Consider the following 11392-nt stretch of genomic DNA (forward strand, 5'->3'; position numbering starts at 1 on the left):
AGATAGCAAATTGTGTATTGTGAGGCAAACCCAACAAAATTCTTTATTTTGTTTTATCCTATATTCCACTGGATGCCATGATAAGGATACAGATATAAAATAGGTTTTGGGGACATATTCTGAACTGACGATAATGATAATGATGATAAGATGATAGTAATTTCTACTCCTGTCAAATTTTCCAAATTTTTGCCATAGTTTTATATGATCCTCTTCTAATTGTTTTAATCTAATTTTTATCTGTGTTTATATCTCTTTTCTAATCCTTAATATTATATAACTTGCTTCTCTCTTCTTTTCTTAAATAAGCCCCTGAGGGGAGCCTATCTATGTTTCTGATCTCAGTGAACCAAATTTTAGTTTTATATATTACATATACTTTTATTTTTTAAATAATTTCAACTTTATCTTAATTATTTTCTCTTATTGGGGAACCCCTTGGGAAAATTCTCAGTTGGAGTCTAAAGACATCTAGCAATATGCCATTTTAATAATTTTTCCTTCTTGCAAGGATGAGTTAGATTCATAAATTTTGGCCATTGATCTTAAGCAAGGTGGGCCAAGTCACTATGCCCTTTTTCTATCAGATATCCACATATTTTCAATGAGGTAAAATTCTTATATACAAAAACATCTGCTTTAGGTATAAGTATCCCAAACCCATTAACCCTGTCCCTTTAAGGTCTGCTGGGATTACGGCTTTGTTATAGATGGCCTAGAGACAGCTGAGAGAAGAGTTCATCACAGGTAGTGATCACTACACTTGGAAAGGATACAAAGAAGGTCAGAATACTCCTGTCCACTGCTGGATCAGTATGCTGCAGAGACTCAGCTGTAGGCTGTGGATACACCTCAGTCTCTATAAACTTCTGATCATATGTAAACAGCTGTATGGACTGAATGTTTGTGTCCCTTCAAAATTCATATGTTGAAACCCTCCCCTACCACATGATGGTATGAAGAAGTGGGGCCTTTGGGGGGTAATTAGGATCAGATGAGGTCATAAGGGCCGAGCACTCATGAGTAAGATTAATGCCCTTGTATGAACCTCAAGAGAGGTTGCCTCCCTTCTCTACTCTCTACCATGTGAAGATACAATGAAAAGTCTACAACCAGGAGAGGACCCTCATTAGAACCTGACCACACTGGCACCTTGATCTTGGACTGCCCAGCCTCCAGAACTGTGAGAAATAAGTTTCTGTTATAAGCCAGCCAGTCTATGATATTTTTACAATAGCAGCCAGAGCTGACTAAGACAGCAACAGTAAATTTGGGGCTTCAGATGATTTGGACAGTTGGGGTTAAACCAAGAGAATTCCTTTGTTGATCATGACCATTCCATACAGAGGAAAAAAAGCAACAATATATTCCACAGAACACTTAGCAAATTACAGGGCCTAGACTAAGTGTTCAGTAAATGTCACCACTCCAAATGCCCCAGAGTAGTCACCACCCCCCGTGAAAGTTGGGGCCTCTGTGCCTTTGCCCTCTCCCACTTTTGTCACCTGAAAACTCCTCTCATCCTTCCTAGAAGTCCCATGTCTATCCTCTTCTCAGGGCTCCCACAGAACTTTTTATTCATGCTGGGCCCTAATCTTACCATAGATCTAGAGAAATCTTTAGAAACAGAGTACTGAAGTGTTTAGAGTGGTTGTTTTCAAACTACATGAAATCTGGTGGGGGCTCCTAATCATTTAGGACACCAGGAGGAAAGGCCTGGGGCCTCGTTCCTGCCATGGACTCTGAACCTCGGTGGGTGCAGAGCACTCTTCCTGCTCTGGAATGTCTTCCATGAAATTTTCTGAGCCCTTCCAGTGCCTGGGCCGACTAGAGAAAGCCCACGCACCAGCCAGGGCCAGCAGTGTCATCCTGGAAAGGTGCCCAAGCCTGGACAACACTCTATGGGTCCAGGTCCCCATTTCTTCTCTTTTCAGTGCTCAATGGCCCTTTACCCAAGGAGCCCTGGGACTCATATCAACGTGTTGTCCTGGGACCTCATGGCTGAATCCTGGTTCTGGAGAATAGCCTCGTGCTATAAATTGAATGTTTATGTGTCCCCAAAATTAACATGTTGAAACCTAATCCCCAGTGTGATGGTGTTTGGAGATAGGGCCTTTGGGATGTGATTAGGTCACAACGGTGGAACCCTCACAAATAGGATAAGTATCCTTATAAAAGATTCCCCAGAGAGCTGCCTGACCCCTTCCACCATGTGAGGACAGAGAAAAGACAGTCATCTATGAAACAAGAAGTGGTCCTCACCAGACACCAAATCTGCTGCAACTTAATCTGGACTTCCCAGCTTCCGTAACTGTAAGAAATAAACTTCTGTTGTTTATAAACCACCCAGTCTATGATATTTTGTTATAGCAGCATGAACAAACTAAGACACCTGGTAAGTGGATCACCTCACTGGCTGAAATTATTTCTTTCGCAGGATTGAGACTGGATTGCCAGAATGGTGCTAATGTTCTGATTTTAGTTAACTTAAATTATTTTTATTGACAGAAGCCCCACAAAAAATTATTTGCCCAGGTAGAATTCACCAGTGAAGCCATCTGGTCCAGGAATTTTCTTTTTTGATTACTGGGTTTTTGATTACTGATTCAATCTTCTTACTAGTTATAAGTTGATTCAGATTTTCCATTTCTTCCTAATTCACTCTTGGTAGGTATGTTTCTAGGAATTTGTCCATTTCCTCTAGGTTATCCAATTTGCTAGTGTACAATTGTTCACAGTATTCTCTTATAATCCCTTTTATTTCTGTAAAATTGGTATTAATGTCCGTTCTTTCATTTTTTATTTTAGTTGAGGGTTTTTTTTTCTTCATCAATATAAAGGTTTGTCAATTTTGTCGATTAAAAAAGCTCAGTTTGGGCTTCCCTGATGGCACATTGTTTAAGAATCCACCTGCCAATTCAGGGGACACAGGTTTGAGCCCTGGTCCGGGAAGATCCCACTTGCTACGGAGCAACTAAGCCCGTGTGCCACAACTACTGAGCCTGTGCTCTAGAGCCCGCGAGCCACAACCACTGAGCCCGCAAGCCACAACTACTGAAGTCCGCATGACTAGAGGCCGTGTTCCACACAATGAGATGCCTGCACACCGCAACGAAGAGTAGCCCCTGCTCGCCACAACTAGAGAAAGCCCACGCACAGCAACAAAGACCCAACACAGCCAAAAATAAACAAAATAAAATAAAAAATTTTAAAAGCTTTAAAGAAAAAACCTCAGTTTCATTGGTTTTTTTTCTATTGTTTTTCTATTCTCTATTTCATTTCTTCTGCTCTAATCTTTATTATCTCCTTCCTTTTGCTAACACTGAGTTTTGTTTGTTCTTTTTCTATTAAGGTATAAAATTAGGCTGTTGATTTGAGATCTTTTTTCTTTTTTTTGCGGTATGCGGGCCTTTCATTGATGTGGCCTCTCCCGTTGCGGAGCACAGGCTCCAGACGCGCAGGCTCAGCGGCCATGGCTCACGGGCCTAGCCGCTCCGCGGCATGTGGGATCTTCCCGGACCAGGGCATGAACCCGTGTCCCCTGCATCGGCAGGCGGACTCTCAACCACTGCGCCACCAGGGAAGCCCGAAATCTTTTATACTTTTGACTGTGGGGAAAATTCTTTCTGACCTGGATTGGGGATTTAGTCTGTGCTGTTAGCTATTTTTAATGGGAAAGGGGAAGGCATTCACATCTCCTTAGTTATGCCAGACTGCAGGTTCGTGGGAACTGCACAGAAAGGTAGGACAGGAGTGACGGGAACTACCTTCTGAGGAATAAAAACCATAGTTCATTCTTTGCCCTCCTCCTTTAACACTGTGTATTTAGTTTAGAAAGGCGTGGTTCTTATCTCCCCCCCACCCCCGCCCCCTTTAGGTTATAAACTTCGGCAGGACACTAACAGTGCCTGGTTTCTCCTTCTGGATTTAGAAGACAGTTCATCAGTGTCTGGTCAGCCACATTTTTACCAGCAGAACCTGTTCCTTAACTCCCCTTATTTAAGGACCCCAGGCGTGCAGGGCACCCCCAAGGAGCTGCACTTGCCTGACCTGTCCCTACAGCACCCTGCCCTTCCTCCCTTCCTAGTCCATGCCAAACCCCAACTTCCTCTCCCCAGGCTCTTTAAGGCGCTTCCCAGCCCACGCATGGGATGACGTACTGCCCTGACCTCAAGTTCCCAAGTGTCCTGATCGCAAGTCCTTAACAGTCTGTGTAGTTTTTTGGTAGATGCTGCTACTGAGACAGGCATCACAGAGCCAAGGCTCCCAGATCGAAGATAACAGCCGAGGGTCTCCCCGGGAGCGGGGTGGACGGGGCTGTGTTGGCTGCACCCCACCTCGTCAAAGAGCCAGCAGACTAGACTTAAAAGGGATAAGAAGCTGAGGTTCCGATATTTGGCAACGGAGAGGGGACAAACTTACCCAGGAGCGCTGCTCGGGATTCGCAGGATTCTTAGGGGAGCTAGAGGTCCCCCGTTTGCGAGGAGAGCTGGTGCACTCCAGTTAAGGCGGCGCATTCAGCCAATGGTGACGCCGCTCCGCCGCCGAAACTTTCCGCGAGAAGCGACTGGACTTTAAACACGTGACTCAGAGTGGTGGCAGGAGATTTCTCCTTTCGTATTTGGTTATCTGTATTTTCTATATACTGCACGGTAAGACCAAAAGAACGAAGCGCATTTAAAGAAAACAAAGAAAAAAAGAAGTGGGCGAAGCCCGTCTTCCGGTCCCCGTCCGCGCGCTCTACACCAGCTAAGCGGACCCAGGTCCGGGTCATTTGGCGCACTGGCTTCCCGAGCGGCGGGCGGCCCTTCCCGCCCTTTAGAGCGGCAGCCAATCAACTTTTGAGGAAGTGCCCCCGCGCGCTGTGAGCTCCCCTGAGCTTTCGCGCCACTGGCGTTTTTTTTGCCCCCTCAAAACTGAAGAAGGATCAGGGCTTCTGGCGGGGTGATCCTACTCGGGACTTTCCAGCTCTACTCTCATTCCTTGAGCCGTACTACTGTCCCGTGGACTAAAAGCGCAGTAGCCTCTAGGGACCGGGCGAGAGCTGTTAGTGCACGGAAAGGACGAAAGGGGAGAAGAGCGGTCTGCTCCGCGGGAGGCAGATTCGGACACACAACCCCTCGTGGTATAAGGAGCACCTTGGGGCCATCAGGGATAATGAGTCCAGAGCTGGCTCCAATGGCTTCTCTCAGGACATAAAGCTTTCCTGACACTTTCCTTTTCTTGGGGCCCCTTTTTTATGGTAATTATGGTAATGGATATTTCTGCAGCTCATCAGGTCTAAAACCTGTCTTCAGAACCCACAGACATTGAAACGCACAGAAACCTTGTTTTAAAACAGAGAGAAAGAGAAGGCGGGAGGGGGAGAGAAGGAGGGAGGAATGCCTAAGGAACCCTGAGCTGCTGAAGTCTTCTACCATCAACCGCAGACCTGTGAGTGACAGAACCTTCAGAGGATTCCAGCCCCAACCTTCAAGCCAGTTGAAAATGAATGGAACAGAGACAAGACTTCCCCCTGTCCCCTGTCCGTATTCTGGGCTCACAGGATTCGTGAGTATGGTTATATATTTTTTTAATCTTTTTTTTTTTTTTAATTTTTGGCCGCGCAGCGCGGCCTGTGGTATCTTAGTTCCCCGACTGGGGATCCAGTCGGCTCCCTGTGCAGTGCAGATGCGGAGTCTTAACCACTGGACCGCCAGGGAAGTCCCCAAGTATGGTTATTTTATGCGACTGAGTTTTGGAATAACTTGTTATGCACCTATAGTAACTGGAACAATATTATGTGTATTCTTCTTGGGGCTCTTTTTCTCATTTTCTAAGGACTTTGCAACGTTTGATATTTTCAGACGCTTATTTATTTATTTTTCCGATCATTATAGTTCTTACTTTTTTTTTTTTTTTTTTTTTTTGCTTGTATGTGCTGCAAATATCTGTAGATCAGTTTGGAGACAATGACATCTTTATGAGATTACAATTTCTGATACATGGACATAATATATCCTATACTTAATTACATTTTCTTCAATGTCTCACAATAAAGTTATATACAATTTTCCATAAGGATCATGCACATCTTTTGTGTCAGTTGTATCTCAATAAAGCTAGAAGAAAAAATAAATTCCTGATTTAAACCGCCTTGGTCATGATGTATTATCATTTTTAGATTTTGTTGGATTTGGTTTGCTAAAATTTTATTTGGAATTTTTTTCATCTAGACATTGAATGGTGATGATCTGAAACTATCCTCTCATATTTTACTTATCCAATTGGTTATTGAGATTATGCTAGCCAATGTTCATAGCAGCACTATTTACAATAGCCAAGATATGGACACAACCTAAGTGTCCATCAACAGATGAACACAAATGAATGGATAAAGAAGATGTGGTGCATATATATAATGGAATACTACTCAGCCATTTAAAAAAGGGATGAAATAATGCCATTTGCAGCAACATGGATGGACCTAGAGATGATCATATCATGTGAAGTAAGTCAGACAAAGACAAAAATCATATGATATCACTTATATGTGGAATCTAAAAAAAGTTATACAAATGAACTTATTTACAAAACAGAAACAGGCTCACAGACATAGAAAACAATGTTATGGTTACCAAAGGGGAAAGGGCTGGGAGAGGGATAAATTAAGAGTTTGGGATTAATTATACATTACTATATATAAAATAGATAAACAACAAGGACCTACTGTATAAGCACAGGGAACTATATTCCATACCTATAATAGAAAAGAATCTGAAAAAGAATATATATATGTATGTATATATATATAACTGAATCAATTTGTTGTACTCCAGAAACTAACACAACATTGTAAAACAACTATATTTCAATTTAAAAAAAAAAAGTAAATCCAGGAAATTGCTAGAAGAAATATGCAAAATAAAGGGATTAAAAAAGAGTATGCTAACGTCATAAAATTAGTTAGGCAGTGTTTCCTCTTTTTCTGTTCTTGTGGGGAGTTTGTGTAGTATCGAAACTCTCTCTTCCTTAAACTTGTTTCTTAGAATCTGCTGTGATAGAGTTACCATGTTTTTCTGGATCTTTCCAATGTATACATGTCATTAAACTTTTGTTTGATGTTCTCTTGTGTAAAAATAAGGAAAAAAGTGATAATTGAGGGAAAGTATTTTATTGATAATTCATTATGTATAATGTTTATAGAATTTCTACTTTTATTGATGAGTTACTTTTAAATGTTTTTTTTAAATTCCCAAATATATGAAGGTTTTTATAGTTACTATTTAACTACTAATTTCTAATTTATTTGCATTGTGGAGCCAAAGAGTGTAGTTGTATAATATCACTCCGTTGAACTCTCTTGAATAATTACTTTTTAATAGGAAAAATCCTAAATATTATGTTTTAAGAAGTAAAAACACCCCCACAAGATATTTATTAATTATAAATGGGAAAAATTGTAAATTTACAGTGGAGAAACTGGCAGACATCACCTTATCCAAGTGATCAAAGTTAGCATCATCCGTAATGGGATAAATCAATATCATGGGTCTTCTGATATAATGCACTGAGAAGGACAAAAAGCACTTCTATAGGGGCTTCCCCGGTGGCGCAGTGGTTGGGGGTCTGCCTGCTGATGCAGGGGACACGGGTTCATGCCCTGGTCCGGGAAGATCCCACATGCCGCGGAGTGGCTGGGCCCGTGAGCCATGGCTACTGAGCTTGCGCGTCCGGAGCCTGTGCTCCGCAACGGGAGAGGCCACAGCAGCGAGAGGCCCGCGTACCGCAAAAAAAAAAAAAAAAAAGCACTTCTATAACCTTTGCATAACCTGAATTGAGAGACATCCTCCACAATAACAGACCTAAACTCTTCAATAGTGGCAAGGTCATCAAAGGCAAAGACTGGGGAACTGTTCCAGACTAAAGGAGGTTAAGAAACATGAAAACTAGGGACTTCCCTGGTGGTCCATAGGTAAAGAATCCGCTTTCCAATGCAGAGAACTAGGGTTTGATCCCTGGTCGGGGAACTAAGATCCCACATGCTGCGGGGCAACTAAGCCCATGCGCCACAACGAAGAGCATGAGCACTGCAATGAAGATCCCACGTGTCACAACTAAGACCCGACACGGCCAAAAATAAATAAATAAATTAAAAGAATGGTTATTAAAAAAAACATGAAAACTAAATGTAATGTGTGATCCTAGATTGAATCCTAGACCAGAATTGTTTTTCTTTTGCTGTAAAGACATTTATGGCACAATTGATAAAAGTCAAATAAGGTCTATAGATTAGATCGGAGTACTATATCAGTGTTAATTTCCTGATTTTGATTATTGTGCTGTGAATGTCCTTATTTTTATGAAACACTCCTGAAGTACTGGCAGTAAAGGAGTATCATGTCTGCAACTTACTTTCAAATGTTTCAGTGGAAAAAATGGCAGTAGAAGGAGGCACGGAGACAAGGAGGAAAAAAGCCATCAGGATAATCTGTGGCCAAAGGACTCTGGACACAGTGATATCTAATTTTAAATATTTGCCTTTCACCGTAAGCAAACCTTTACTATGTTTTGCTAAAATTAGGGCCTGATGTTTCCTGTAACTTGGGAGATGAAGGGAGAGACATTTTTCTTCTTGGGATACAGAGGAGCATGGAGGGGGCAGAGCTTGGAAGAGCTGTCATGTCAATCAAGGAGGTAACCCCCAGAGGTCTTGGAACAGCAGTCCAGAGCAAAAAGTGAGAGGAGAGGACCAGAAGAGATCTGTGGTGCATGGAAGCATGTCTGGCACTCTCAGAAATCTTAATGCACGGAAAGTAGATAAAAGACCAAACTTTCTGTATTTACACATAATGAGAGCTGACAATATCAGGTGGGCATCAAAAATCTCAGTGACACGGATAGCTGGAGAACCTAGGGACATTCAGATTGCAAATGGATAGTTTTCTCTGCTAAAAAGTAAAAGAAATTGAACAAAACACTTTGACCCTCCCTCCCTTCCCCTTGTATTGAATATAGAGGAAAGAAAAAGAGCAAAAACAGGTACTGTAGAATTTTTGGTTATATAGATTCTCCAGCGTATAAAGACAACTGCATCCTGGTCTTTAAAACTACATGAGGGCTTCCCTGGTGGTGCAGTGGTTGAGAGTCCGCCTGCCGATGCAGGGGACACGGGTTCATGCCCTGGTCCGGGAAGATCCCACATGCCGCGGAGTGGCTGGGCCCGTGAGCCATGGCCGCTGAGCCTGCGCGTCTGGAGCCTGTGCTCTGCAACAGGAGAGGCCACAACAGTGAGAGGCCCGTGTACTGCAAAAAAAAAACAAAAAAACTACATGAAGTACATTGTACGTGTGATTGATGCCATGAACATCAGAATAGATCAGAAGTACACTTGGAGATCATTGCAGCTTTATACATAAGAGAATAAAAGGAGGTTGTAGGAAGGTGGGGTGTGGTAGACATGGGGAATGCACCACCCAGATCTCCCTTCAAGGGAGGTTTCCTGCCCAGATTTGGAGAGGGCAGTCGGCAGACCAGCCTCTAAATGTCAGCTCCTTCAAGGCCCGCCTCAGCTGCAATGAGCTGCATTGCTTGGGGTCACAAACCACTCCCAGACTCACAATCTACAACTGACAACTGGAAAATGAGTTATGGACAATATAAAGTCTCAAACATTCAGCTCAGTGCAGGACATCTCTGTTGGGAAAAATTCACTGCACAGCATCCTGCCTGGTTGGCTAAGGTTTGTTGAGGGCTGCATCCCAGTTCAACTGCTTTTCTCTGCCCAATTCTGCTTCCTCCCATTCTATTCAGGGTGCTGCTCTGTCATAAACATCTTGCACCTTAAACCACAGCTCAGCATCTGCTTCTGGAGAACTCAACCTGCAACATGATGTGAGAGGATATAGCAGACTCTGTAGACCTAATAAAGATACGTAGTGTGGCAGACATAAGTTGATATATGAACAAAGGTATTTCACTACCTAGGATGAGTAAGAGGGAGAAAGAGGGGCCCATGGTTTAGCATGAAAGGAGATGAGGGTAAAGTTGGCATGTGTTTGGATGTTGGTTCTGATGCTTTTGCAGAAACCTCAAGTTGACAATGGCTTAAAGAAATTAGAAGTGTATTTCTCATAAAGAAGTAAAAAATGATGTGTTATTCCTCTGAGAAGTCAACAAAGTCCAAGACCCCTTCCATTTTGTTGCTCTGCCTTACTTGACATGCTTCATATGTTAAGCAACATAGGCCAGGTCATGGTGCAGGAACAAACCATCCGCAAATCTCAGTGGCTTACAACAAACATTTGCTTTCTCACTTACACTGCAGGTCTGCTGGGGGTTCACTCTGGCTCTGCTCCACATCCTTCTCATGTGGGGATGCAGGCTGCCAGAAGAACCCTATCTGAGACATCACCAGTCTTGTGGCAGAAGAAGACAAGAGCAAGGAGAAACTACATGATGGTCTTAGAGCTTTTGCTCAGAGTAGCACACGTCACTTCTCACATCTAATTGGCCAAAGCAAATCAAATGGCCAAGTTTGATTTCAACGGGGCAGTAAGTGTAATCCTAATCCAAGGAGGGACAGACAATATTTCGGAAAAGACTACAATACATCACAAATATTTGCTCACAAAGATTCACTTCTCTTCCTTTCATATTCAAGATATACCTCCACCCCTAAAGAAAACAACTCAAAAATTCCATCCCAGTGGGATGTCCCATGATAGAGTAAGTTCTGGTATTGTGATAGTCTTCATATTAGGTCTGGAGAGGACTGTTTTTGGAGATTTAAGTTATCTACCCTCCCCCGCCCCCAACACAACACATACACACTATACAATGTGAAACAGTAAGTGGATAACCTCAGTAAATCCTCCCATTCAGACAGGGGAAGAATGGGAGGCACAGGATAGTCACTGATCCGTAAAAATTCTGAAATTCGTCTGGTCAGGCAGACATTGACTTGGACTTCTGACCTGGGGAGGAGAGTGTACTTTGATCAGTTTTGCTCCCAGTAAGTGGTTCCCCTTGTCCACTACTCCCCAAGGTTCTTGGTTTCACCCTCAGAGAGTTCCTCCTTTTGCATCATCTTCTTCTGCCACATTTAAAGAGGAAACTGGGAACCATTCTCTCCCTGCATGTTGAGCAGCTTCCTCAACATACCACCTGTCCCTAGAATGATGGGGGCCCAAGGTTTATTTCAAGTCTCAGGAAGTCACAGTTTTTGGCTTTTTAGTCAATAACTTTCTGGCAATTTAACTTTCTCGAAAACACTTTTTGTTAGTGTTGTTTGAATCTATTTGGTTCCAGTTAACTCCATGTGTCAATACCTAGAATTCTTTTTGAAATATACTTCTCTCTTTAGATTTAATTCCATGTACCTTGAACTTAGCAGGCTTCCATAGGAGACCCA

Source organism: Phocoena phocoena, chromosome 19 (genome assembly GCF_963924675.1).
Source record: "Phocoena phocoena chromosome 19, mPhoPho1.1, whole genome shotgun sequence".
NCBI classification, from domain to species: domain Eukaryota; kingdom Metazoa; phylum Chordata; class Mammalia; order Artiodactyla; family Phocoenidae; genus Phocoena; species Phocoena phocoena.